The following is a 12,575-nucleotide window of genomic DNA, read 5'->3' as shown; positions in this document are numbered from 1 at the left end:
GGAGGCTGGGCACCCAGGCCTGGGCAAAGTGCCACACACAGGGGGTCTCCATGGCTTGGTACAATGCGAGGACCTTCCCATGCCCATAACACCCTCGCTCACCACTGGACAGAGCGCTCCCCCTCCCCACAGCACGGTTTGGTTAGGATAGGCGCCTTCTGCAGTCCTGAGATTTCAGCTTTTCTCTGTCACTGCAGCCTGGGGTGACCCATTCCCCCATGTCTACCTCAGCTCCCCCATCTGGGCAATGCACAGTGACGCAGGACCTCAGACCAATGAGGAAGATCCTCTCCCCGGGCCATGCAGATTCCTTGGCTAATCCCCATGTGGTGCCGTGGCCATGCCAGGAGCTATGTGGATCCTAAGAATCATCACTGCCCAGGAGACCTGAGCTCCATTCCTGGCTCTGCCACCAACTCCTTGGGCAGCCTGGACGGAGTCATTTCCCCTCTCTGGGCTCAGCTGCCCCCTGCCCCGACCTGTTACTGGTAGTTGCCGGTACTGACCCAGGCCACCGAGCACCATGGAGTGAAGAGGCCAATTTTATCAGGAAGTCAGATCCCCTGGCCGCCCGCTGCCTGGGTCACCTCTCCCCCCAGGTGACGCGAGTCGCCCTCCAAAGCTATTGCTGGGCCTGAGGAGCAGCCACACAAGCCATGCGGATGGGCAGCTCCCAGGAATCTCACCTGGGGGTGGGTTTCCCCTAGTGCCTGCTTCACCCTCAGGGTCCATCGCCGCAGAAGTTTCCGCCCAAGCTAGGGCACTAACAGCAGCAGTGTGGTCATGGCAAAACACACACACACACACACACACACACTCTCTCTACCTCTTTGGCAAGTCATTGGTTTCTCTTCTCCAGGCAGGGAGGATGAACCCGTCTGACCAGGCTGGGTTGCTCCGGGGCTAAGGGAGCTGGGTGACAGAGGTGGGCGGTGGCTGTGGGTTGGGACTGTCACTTCCCCCTCTGCCCATCCAACAGAATCACAGCAAACAAAACCAGCTCAGCCCGCAGGGGAAGAGTTCAGTCCAGAGCCTGGTGCATTCTGGGAGCAGGGACGGTAGAGAGAAAGGGCAGACACAGAGCAGCTCTGAACACTCTGCACACAACCGCCTGCCCTGACCTGGAACCCCTGCTATCCCAGCCCTGAGCATCCCAGGCACCCCTCTGCTGGTGCCCCTCAATCCCACCCACAGCCTCTGCTATCCCAGCCCTGCCCCCAGCTCTCACGCCTGATCCGCAGCCCCTGCTATCCCAGCCATGAGCACCCCAGTCACATCTCTGCTGGCACCCCTCACTCCTGACCTGCAGCCCCCAGCTCTCTCATCCCTATCCTGTTTTCCTCCCTCTCACCTCTGTCCCTGCTGTGCTAAGGCTCCAGCGGCGAGGTCAGGCCCTGTTCATTTCCCTCCAGGAGCTGCCATACCAGCACACAGAACCTGGTGCGTGGTGAATGGGAAAGCACCCACCGAGCACACAGAACACTCAGCATGGCCTTCCAGCACAGCAAAGAGTCGCTGGGATGAAGGTGGAGGGGGACAGACCAGGGCAGGTTTTCTCCTGGGTAGGGTCTGCTGCCCCCCCCCCCCGAGGCCCCCATGGCAAATGTTGCACCTTGCCCACCCCCCTGACACCACTGGGAGCTGAGTGCTCAGAGCAGGAAATCAGGGTGAGCCCAGGACAAGGATGATGTGATTGTCCCAGGCCAGGAGATTCAGCTGGAGTTCAAGGTACAAGCTGGACAGGCTGACAATGTTCAGTCAGGGCCCCAAAGACCCTCAGCTCTCCTCCCACCCCTCCATTCCCCGCATGGTGCCATGAGCTGGGAATCTGAGAGAACTGCAGGTGTCCTTAGAAGTCAGGCCATTCTGGGGACCCCTGGAAAGTCCAGTCCTAGTGGCGTGGCAGGGGCAAACCAGTGCACCAGGGCAGGGAGCAGAGCTCTGCTGTTCAGGGGAGCCTGGCAAGGATAGCTCCACAGGCAGCCTGAGGGATGGGCCAGGGCAGGGCTGTTTGCGGGCTCGACTGCACTTCCACACCGGAGGGTGCTGTACTCACCAACCTGAGGAGCAGTGATTTATCCCTGGGCCCTTGAGTCCTGCTGAGAGGGGTCTAACAGCAGCCAGAGGCTGGGCATGGAAGCTAGACGGACCCAGACTGGCAATAAGATGCAAATTACTAACATTGACACAGCCTAGCCGGGCCACAGGGACTCCCCAGCACCAGGGATTTTCAATCCAGCCTGGATGATTTCCAAAGATCTGCTCTAGTCTCAGCTGGAATTGTCTGGGGAAAGGTCTCTGGCCTGTGCTGGGGGAGGGGGCAGGCTAGAGGATCTCTGCAGCCCCCTTCCACTGTGAGTGTCCCTGGCTGCACTCTGGAAATCCGCATCACCTGCCTCCCCTTAGCGAGGGCCTGGTCACTTTAGAATCTCCTCCCCCTCCACCCCCATCCGGCATATCAGTACCATGCCAGGATAGGTGCTGGGGAGCCCTACCAGCCCCAGGCAGCCAGCGCTGAGCCATTCATACCAGGCCAGAGGTCTTCTCAGGAGCCCTTCAGCCACCGAGATCCAGGGCTGACTCCCCAGGGAGCCACCCAGCCCCAGAGCCCACTTCCCATCCGGAGCCCACAGCCCAAGTCCCTCCCCTGCAATGCATGGGGGCTCAGCCCTTCATGGAGACATGTCTACACTAGATGTGAGCTGTGTCCTCTGGCTCCAAGGACACAGCAAACCCAACCGAGCCCACTGACTGCTGACCCTGGCAGCAGTGCACTGACGGGCACATGGCCAAGGCTTATGCAGGGAGACCTGGTGAGCAGCAGAGCCATTGGCAGCCCAGCCCTGCCGTGCCCGCTGCCCGCATGGGACCTGCTTCATAGGTGCCACCCAGGGCACAAGCTGGGGCAGCATCCCCATCTCTTGGTGTAGCCTTTCCAGGAGTCCCAGCTGCCCCTAACTGGCCCTCGTCTGTTTGCTTTCAATCAGATCCGTTCATGAACTCTCCCCTTGAATTGCGTCTATCACTCCTTCAACTGCCAGGGCTTGCAGTCCCTATCTGTCACACACACATGAACACACCCACACACATGCACACCCACACACAGGCACTTGTGCATGCTCATGCACACATGTGCACAGGCACGTTCATGCATGTGTACACAAATGTACACATGGATGCACACACGCGCACACACACACCCTTTCTGCTTCTCTTCCCCCTCTGCTCTTGCCTGTTTAGAGCAGGTCTGGGTTTCTCTCTTGGTCATACCTGTGGGTGCCTTTCTCCATGGCTGGCAGGTCAGGCAGTTGTCCTGGGTGTGATCAGCCTGCTCGCATGCACACAGGGGACTCTCCTCACCCATCTGCCTGTGCTCCATGGGGTTTGTAAATCCCAAACAGCCGGGTTCTCCCTCTCTACCCACCATGTCCTCTGTGGGCCACACTGGGGTTGAACTGGGGAGCCAGAACTGAAAGCAGAGCTGCTCTGACTGGAGCTCATGAGCCAGGGCTCCCTGGCTGGGGCTGGACAGCACTTGCCCCCAATCCCCTGCCATGGCCACTTGGTGGCCAGGGGTAGATATTTCCCTGAAGCCCCAGGTAAGATGCCCCATCTTGCTCCGGCTTGCCTCCATTGCTCGCTCCGCAGAGAGTAACAGTCACCACCCTGAGGTGACACTCAGGTTCAGCTGGGTACTGCCCCCTCTGGCCTCCTGCCTAATCCCCTGTGGGGGCTCACTGCATCCCATGCTTCCCTCCTGCCTTCTGAGTTACTCCGGGTGTGCAGGCAGCAGGCCTGGGGCCTCCAGAGCAACAGAAAGTGATGGGATGGGAGGAAGTAGGGAGCTCCGTGGAAGAGGGACAGGAGGGGACAGAGCAGGCTATGGCAGAAGGACAGGGGGAGCAGGAAGCTTTGAGGCAGGGGGACAGGAGCAGGCAGGGAGTGCAGGGATGGAAAGACAGAGGGAGCAGGGAGCTCTCGGACAGGAGGGGGCAGGGAGCCCTCAGGCAGGGGGACAGGAGGGGGCAGGGAGGGCTGGGGCGGAAGGACACTGTGGGACACATGACATATGAGGAGAGCATGTAGTTTGCATCTGTGGAGGCTGGTAGGGGCAGTATGCTGGGAGAGAAGCTGAGCCCTGCTTAGGGGGCAGGGCTTCTCTCCTTTGGGGATCCTATAAAGGTAGCCAGCCAGTCAGGCAGCGACATAGACAGCTGCAGCGGCACTGGAGCCAGCAAACAGAGCTGTAAACAGGGGAGTTTACAGGGGGAGACTTAGGCCTGGTCTACACTACGCGTTTAAACCGAATTTAGCAGCATTAACCGATTTTACCCTGCACCCATCCACACAACGAGGCCCTTTATATCGATATAAAGGGCCCTTTAAAGCAGTTTCTGTACTTCTCCCCGACGAGAGGAGTAGCGCTGAAATCGGTATTGCTATGTCAGATTAGGGTTAGTGTGTCCGCAAATCGACGGTATTGGCCTCTGGGCGGTATCCCACAGTGCACCATTGTGACCGCTCTGGAAAGCAATCTAAACTTGGATGCACTGGCCAGGTAGACAGGAAAAGACCTGCGAACTTTTGAATTTCATTTCCTATTTGCCCAGCGTGGAGCTCTGATGAGCACAGGTGGCGATGCAGTCCCAAATCCAAAAAGAGCTCCAGCATGGACCGTATGGGAGATACTGGATCTGATCGCTGTATGGGGAGACAAATCTGTTCTATCAGAGCTCCGTTACAGAAGACGAAATGACAAAGCATTTGAAAAAATCTCCAGGCTATGATAGACAGAGGCCACAGCACAGTGCTGTGTGACAAGCATAACAGAAAGCCAAAGAATCAAATGGACGCTCATGGAGGGAGGGAGGGGGTACTGAGGACTCCAGCTATCCCACTGTCCCTGCAGTCTCCTAAAGGCATTTGCATTCTTGGTTGAGCTCCCAATGCCTGAAGTGTCAAAAACATTTTCCCAGGTGTTTCAGGGTATATGTCGTCAATTTACACCCTTCCCCTCCTCCCGAAAGAAAAGGGAAAAAAAACGTTTCTTGCCTTTTTTCAATGTCACCCTATGTCTACTGCATGCTGCAGCGCTGAACACCAGCATCCCCTTCCCGGTGGCAGACGGTACAATATGACTGCTATCCCTCATCATCAGCAGCCCATGAGTGCTCCTGGCTGGCTGGCCTCAGCAAGGTCTGCCGGGGGCGCCTGGATAAAAATGGGAATGGTCTGCCGGTCACTCCCGGCAGATGGTACAGAATGGCTGGTAACCATCCTCATCATAGCAACTGGAGGCTGAGCTCCATCACCCCTCCCCACCCCTTTCATGTCTAAAGAAAAGATTCTGTACTGCCTGGACTATCATAGCAGCGGGAGGTTGGGCTCCTCTCCCCTGCCACCCTTTAATGTCCTGCCTGGACTATCATAGCAGCTGGAGGCTTCCTCCCCCTCATTTTATCTCACTAAAAAGTCAGTGTTTCTTATTCCTGCATTCTTTATTACTTCATCACACAAATGGGGGGACACTGCCACGGTAGCCCAGGAGGGTTGGGGGAGAAGGGAAGCAACGGGTGATGTTGTTGCAGGGGTACCCCCTAGAATGGCATGCAACTCATCATTTCTGTGGGAACTCTGGGGCTCTGACACGGAGCGGCTGTGCTTTCTGGTTCTCTAGTACACTTGCCCCATATTCTAGGCAGGACTGATTCTATTTTTAGACAAAACATAAAGAAGGGAATGACCCAGGGAGTCATTCCCATTTTTGTCCATGCGCCCCTGGCCGACCTCAGCGAGGCCAGCCAGGAGCACCCATGACAGCAGCAGATGATACAGAGCGACTGATAACCTTCATCTCATCGCCAGTTTACAGTCCATGGCAGACGGTGCAATAAGGATGGTAACTGTCTCTGCTACCTTACAAAGGCAAATGAATGCTGCTGTGTAGCACTGCAGTACCGCCTCTGTCAGCAGCATCCAGTACACATACGGTGACAGTGACAAAAGGCAAAACAGGCTCCATGGTTGCCATGCTATGGCATCTGCCAGGGCAATCCAGGGAAAAAGGGCGCAAAATGATTGTCTGCCGTTGCTTTCATGGAGGAACGATTGAGTGACGACATTTACCTAGAATCGCCCGCGACACTGTTTTTGCACTGGGATCTCAACCCAGAATTCCAATGGGCAGGGGAGACTGCGGGAACTATGGGATAGCTACGGGATAGCTACCTCCAGTGCAACGCTCCGGAAATCGACGCTAGCCTCGGTACATGGACGCACACCGCCGAATTAATGCACTTAGTGTGGCCGCGTGCACTCGACTTTATACAATCTGTTTTACAAAACTGGTTTATGTACAATCGGAATAATCCTGTAGTGTCGACATACCCTTAGAGACCTAGGCTGAGGAACTGACAGCCTATTGAAGGGAGTGGGCGGTGTTCTGCCGGTGTTCTGGTGCCTGTTGGGGGTTTGTTTTGGTTTGTGTTTCCTGGACTAACAGGTTTTAGGTGGGAAGGCTATGACTGATACAGAGGCAGCAGTGAAAGACACATTGAGGATGACTGGATGTGGAAGCTGCGGCATGTACATGATCCTGGAGGGGGTACCTGAAAAGAGTTTCGTCTGCATGAAGTGCCGTCTGATAAAGCTGATGGAAGAAAAGATCTGAGGACTGGAGATGCAGGTGGAAACTCTGGTAGAGTGTAGAAGGGGGTTCGAGCGGATGATGGAGCAAAGACATGAGGAGGCTGAAGGGATAAGCTCAGACTTGCAGATGGAAACAGGACCAAAGAATTCTGAGGGGAGACGGCTGGGTGAGGAAAGTGGACAGTGGAAGCGTGTGACTAAGAGAACCAGGCAGAGGAAAAGACAGGCCAGTGAAGGACAAATAGAGCTCAGGAACAGGTTTGCAGAGTTGGAAAATGAAGAAGGGGCACAGCAGGGGCTCGCTGAAGGTGAGAGGGCAAGGAAAAAGAGAAGAGCAGCTAGTTCTATAGGAAGAGGGGAAGAGTCAATGGAGACAACACCAAATATGAGCCCCAGGAGGATACGGGATAGGTTGCGGAGGATTGCAAGGAACAATGGAAATTGAGAGGACTTGCAGCCAGAGGGAACAGGTGATAGACCGGAGAATCACACTGTCACCAGGAAAAGGCAGGTCTACGTGATTGGGGACTCCTTACTGAGAAGAATAGACAGGTCTGTAACTAGAGCTGATGCGGAGAACAGAAGGGTGTGCTGTCTGCTGGGTGCTAAGATACGAGATGTGGACCTGAAGCTGCAAAGGATCCTAATGGGAGAGGGAAAGAATCCGCTGATTGTCCTTCATGTGGGAACAAATGATACGGCTAGATTCTCGCTGGAACATATCAAGGGAGACTATGCCCGACTGGGGAAGATGCTTAAGGAAATCCAGGCTCAGGTGATCTTCAGTGAGATTCTGCCTGTTCCTAGAGAAGGGCAACAAAGGTGTGACAAGATTATGGTGATCAACAGATGGCTCAGGCAGTGGTGCTATAAGGAGGGCTTTGGGATGTACGGCCACTGGGAAGCAATCACGGACAGAGGACTGTTCTCTCGGGATGGACTTCACCTGACTAAGGAGGGAAATAGACTTCTAGGATGGAGGCTGGCACAACTGATTAAGAGAGCTTTAAACTAGGAATTTGGGGAGATGGTTGGGAGATATCCAGGTAATCTCCATGCCGGAATTCAACATTGAGAGGGAGGAAAACAAAGTAAGAGAGGATGCAGCCTTGGGCAGGAGAATGGACATAAGCAGGAACAGTAGTATAGATACCAGTCTAATTGGTGATACTGGTGGTAGAATGTCTGTGCCTAATTGGGTAAAGAATGTCAGTGAAACCAAACGGCAAAAATTAAGATGTTTGTACACTAATGTGAGGAGCCCAGGTAACAAAATGGAGGAACTAGAGCTACTGGTGCAGGAAGTGAAACCGGATATTATACAGATAACAGAAACATGGTGGAATAGTAGTCATGACTGGAGTACAGATATTGAAGGCTATGTGCTGTTTAGGAAAGACAGAGATAAAGGCAAAGGTGGTGGAATAGCATTGTATGTCAATGATGAGGTAGATTGTAAAGAAATAAGAAGGGATGGAATGGACAAGACAGAGTCTGTCTGGGCAAAAATCACACTGGGAAAGAAAGCTACTAGAGCCGCCGCTGAGATAGTGTTTGGGGTGTGCTACAGACCACCTGTCTGATTTGGGATATGGACAGAGACCTCTTTAATGTTTTTAATTAAGTAAACACTAATGAGAATTGCGTGATCATGGGAGACTTAAACTTCCCAGATATAGACTGGAGGACAAGTGCTAGTAACAATAATAGGGCTCACATTTTTCTGGATGTGGTAGCTGATGGATTTCTTCACCAAGTAGTTGAAGAACCAACAAGATGGGATGCCATTTTAGAGTTGGTTTTGGTGAGTAGTGAGGACCTCATAGAAGAAATGGTTGTAGGGGACAACCTTGGTTCGAGCGATCATGAGCTAATTCAGTTCAAACTAGATGGAAGGATAAACAAAAATAGATATGTGACTAAGGTTTTTTATTTCAAAAGGGCTAACCTTAAAGAATTAAGGAAATTAGTTAGGGAAGTGGATTGGACTGAAGAACTTGTAGATCTAAAGGCAGAGGAGGCCTGGAATTACTTCAAGTCAAAGTTGCAGAAACTGTCAGAAGCCTGCATTCCAAGAAAGGGGAAAAAAATCATAGGCGGTAATTGTAGACCAAGCTGGATGAACAAGCATCTCAGAGAGGTGATTAAGAAAAAGCAGAAAACCAACAAGGAGTGGAAGATGGGAGGGATTAGAAAGGAAAGCTACCTTAGGAAGGTCAGAACATGTAGGGATAAAGTGAGAAAGGCCAAAAGCCATGTAGAGTTGGACCTTGCAAAGGGAATTAAAACCAATAGTAAAAGGTTCTATACAAATAAGAAGAAAACAAAGAAAGAAGAAGTGGGACCGCTAAACACTGAGGATGGAGTGGACATTAAGGATAACACTGCTCTACAGCCAAAATGCCTCTGAAATAAATGTAGTCCAACTTTACTAATTCTAGGTCACTGAGAACGAAAATGATGCTTAAAATTGTTGATTGGCTCTAGTTTTCAAGATATGCTATTGGGTCAGTATATACGACCCTTGACTTGGGAATGGCGGAGGATAAGTGAGTTATAAAGGGAAGGGATCTCAATTTAAACCAGAAATGACTAAAATACATCTTTGACTGGATCTATGAATAAATCTATGACTGGGTTTGGACAGTACTTGCTTTTTAGGCAAAACAATGAATGATGCAATCTGAAGCTGGTATTGCATCATACATGATAAGAATTGCATCATGTTATTCCTAGACGTCATGGATGATGCAATCATAACGAAGCTTACATCACTCTGCTGAACAAATTGCCCTATATCAGCTCTAGAAATCATACAGTGCCGTGCTCTCTTATTTGTCAGTGTTTGATTTTGCAAAGGGACACATTTCTGTTTAGCCAACGTGAGCAGAGATGCCTCGTACTTGTGTGAACAGTGCAGATAACTTCTGCTGTGTTTGTGGTGAAGTGACTTTTGCATCACAAAAGCGCAGTCTAACCACTATGGTTAAGAAAGCCTATCACCTTTCTTTTGGCTGCAAAATTGGAGATCAGGACAAGAGGTGGGCCCCACACATATGCTGCAACCCTTGTGCAACAAATCTGCGCCAGTGGTTGAACAGGAAAAGGAAATCTATGCTTTTTGCAGTGCCAATGATTTGGAGAGAGCCAACAGATCATACCAGCAATTGTTACTTCTGCATGGTGCCTCCAGTTGGGAAAGGTGTGTCAAAGAAGAAAAAGTGGACTGTGCGTTATCCAAACATTTCATCAGCTATACGCCCAGTACCCCACGGAGAAGGACTGCCGGTTCCTGATGCACCAGAATCATTCTCACTTGAGTCAGACGAGGAAGAGGAAGAGGACGAAACTTCTAGTCCTGAACCATCAATGTCACAGGACCCACATTTTCTCCCATCCTCCTCCTCTGAAGCACACCTCATAACACAAGGTGAACTGAATGACCTTGTCAGGGATTTGGAACTACCCAAGAGTAAGGCAGAGCTGTTGGGCTCCAGACTACAGCAGTGGAATCTCCTGGCAGGCTATCAGGGCAAATGGAGCCCATCAATGCTTGCAGACTATTGCTGGACAGTGACAAGAGATGCTCCATTTAATGAATACAAGAGACAAGCCAAGAAGCGCCGAGTAGACACTGAATAGGACTAAACTATGTACATAATAGTTTTTTTGCCTTTTGTTTCATAATAAATTTTATTTATATAACCCTTTTGCTGATTTCTAAAGTGTTACATAAACAGGACAGGTGAAATATTATCATGTAAAGCAACCATAAACACATGAAAAGACCTAGGTTTACAATTTATGATTAAAACTCTACTATCTACACAATATACATAGACATAAAATGTAAAAACGTAAATATCTTAGAAACAGTAGCCAATCAGTTGTTTTAATTGTCATATTTGAATTCAGCACATCAAAATACATAATAAATAGCACATTTTATCTCTGAAGCAGACGACTTCTCAAAAATTGTAGACCAGTGTAATCTAGGCATGGCCCGATATCTAAACAAATACTTTGCCTCAGTCTTTAATGAGGTTAATGAGGAGCTTAGGGATAATGGTAGGATGACAAATGGGAATGAGGCTATGGAGGTAGATATTACCACATCCGAGGTAGAAGCCAAACTCAAACAGCTTAATGGGACTAAATAGGAGGGCCCAGATAATCTTCATCCAAGAATTTTAAAGGAACTGCCACATGAAATTGCAAGCCCATTAGCAAGAATTTTTAAGGAATCAGTAAACTCAGGGGTTGTACCGTACGACTGGAGAATTGCTAACATAGTTCCTATTTTTAAGAAAGGGAAAAAACGTGATCAGAGTAACTATAAGCCTGTTAGTTTGACATCTGGTAGTATGTAAGGTCTTGGAAAAAAATTTGAAGGAGAAAGTAGTTAAGGACATTGAGATCAATGGTAATTGGGACAAAATACAACATGGTTTTACAAAAGGTAAATCGTGCAAAACCAACCTGATCTCATTCTTTGAGAAGGTAACAGATTTTTTAGACAAAGGAAAAGCAGTGGATCTAATTTACCTCGATTTCAGTAAGGCATTTGATATGGTTCCACATGGGGAATTATTAGTTTAATTGGAAAAGATGGGGATCAATAGGAAAATTGAAAGGTGGATAAGGAACTGGAGACTACTGGAGGAGACTACAATGGGTCATACTGAGAGGTGAACTGTTAGGATGGAGGGAGGTTACTAGTGGAGTTCCTCAGGGATCGGTTTTGGGACCAATCTTATTTAATCTTTTTATTACTGACCTTGGCACAAAAAGTGGGAATGTGCTAATAAAGTTTGCGGATGACACAAAACTGGGAGGTATTGCTAACACAGAGAAGGACCAGGATATCATACAGGAAGATCTGGATGACCTTGTAAACTGGAGTAATGGTAACAGGATGAAATTTAATAGTGAAAATTGCAAGGTCATGCATTTAGGGAGTAATAACAAGAATTTTAGTTATTAATTGAGGACACATCAGTTGGAAATAACAGAGGAGGAGGAGAAAGCTAATGCGGTTTTAGGATGCATCAGACGAGGTATTTCCAGAAAAGATAAGGAGGTGTTAGTACCGTTATATAAGGCACTGGTGAGACCTCATCTGGAATACTATGTGCAGTTCTGGTCTCCCAAGTTTAAGAAGGATGAATTCAAACTGGAACAGGTACAGAGAAGGGCTACTAGGATGATCCGAGGAATGGAAAACCTGTCTTATGAAAGGAGCCTCAAAGAGCTTGGGTTGTTTAGCAAAAGAAGGTTGAGGGGGGATATGATTGCTCTTTATAAATATATCAGAGGGATAAACATTAGGGAGAGAGAGGAATTATTTAAGCTTTGTACCAATGTGGACACAAGAACAAATGGAAATAAACTGGACACTAGGAAGTTTAGACTTGAAATTAGATGGTTTCTAACCGTTAGAGGAGTAAAATTCTGGAACAGCCTTCCAAGGGGAGTAGTGGGGGCAAAAGACATATCTGGCTTTAAGACTAAGCTTGATAAGTTTATGGAGGGGATGGTATGATGGGATAGCCTAATTTTGGCAATTAATTTGGCAACTGATCTTTGATTATCATCAGGTAAGTATCCCCAGTGGTCTGTGATGGGATGTTTGATGGGGTGGAGTCTGAGTTACTACAGAGAATTCTTTCCTGGGTGCTGGCTGGTGAATCTTGCCCACATGCTCAGGGTTTAACTGATCGCCATATTTGGGATCGGGAAGGAATTTTCCTCCAAGGCAGAATGGCAGAGGCTGTGGAGGTTTTTTGCCTTCCTCTGCAGCATGGGGCCCGGGTCACTTGCTGGAGGATTCTCTGCAGCTTGAGGTCTTCAAACCACAATTTGAGGACTTCAATAACTCAGACATAGGTTAGGGGTTTGTTACAGGAGTGGGTGGGTGAGATTCTGTG

The 12,575-nt window shown here is 49.7% G+C and overlaps 1 protein-coding gene across 4 annotated transcripts in view; it reads left to right on the top strand.

Annotated features, from left to right (window-relative positions):
• Positions 1-12,575, top strand: part of PGLYRP2 (peptidoglycan recognition protein 2) — a 38,357-nt gene that overhangs the window by 12,244 nt on the left and 13,538 nt on the right. The gene's annotated exons all lie outside the window — the stretch shown is intronic.

The sequence above is a fragment of the Gopherus flavomarginatus genome, chromosome 16, assembly GCF_025201925.1.
Source record: "Gopherus flavomarginatus isolate rGopFla2 chromosome 16, rGopFla2.mat.asm, whole genome shotgun sequence".
In the NCBI taxonomy this organism is placed as follows: Eukaryota; Metazoa; Chordata; order Testudines; family Testudinidae; genus Gopherus; species Gopherus flavomarginatus.
This window is presented reverse-complemented; position numbering and strand designations above follow the sequence as displayed.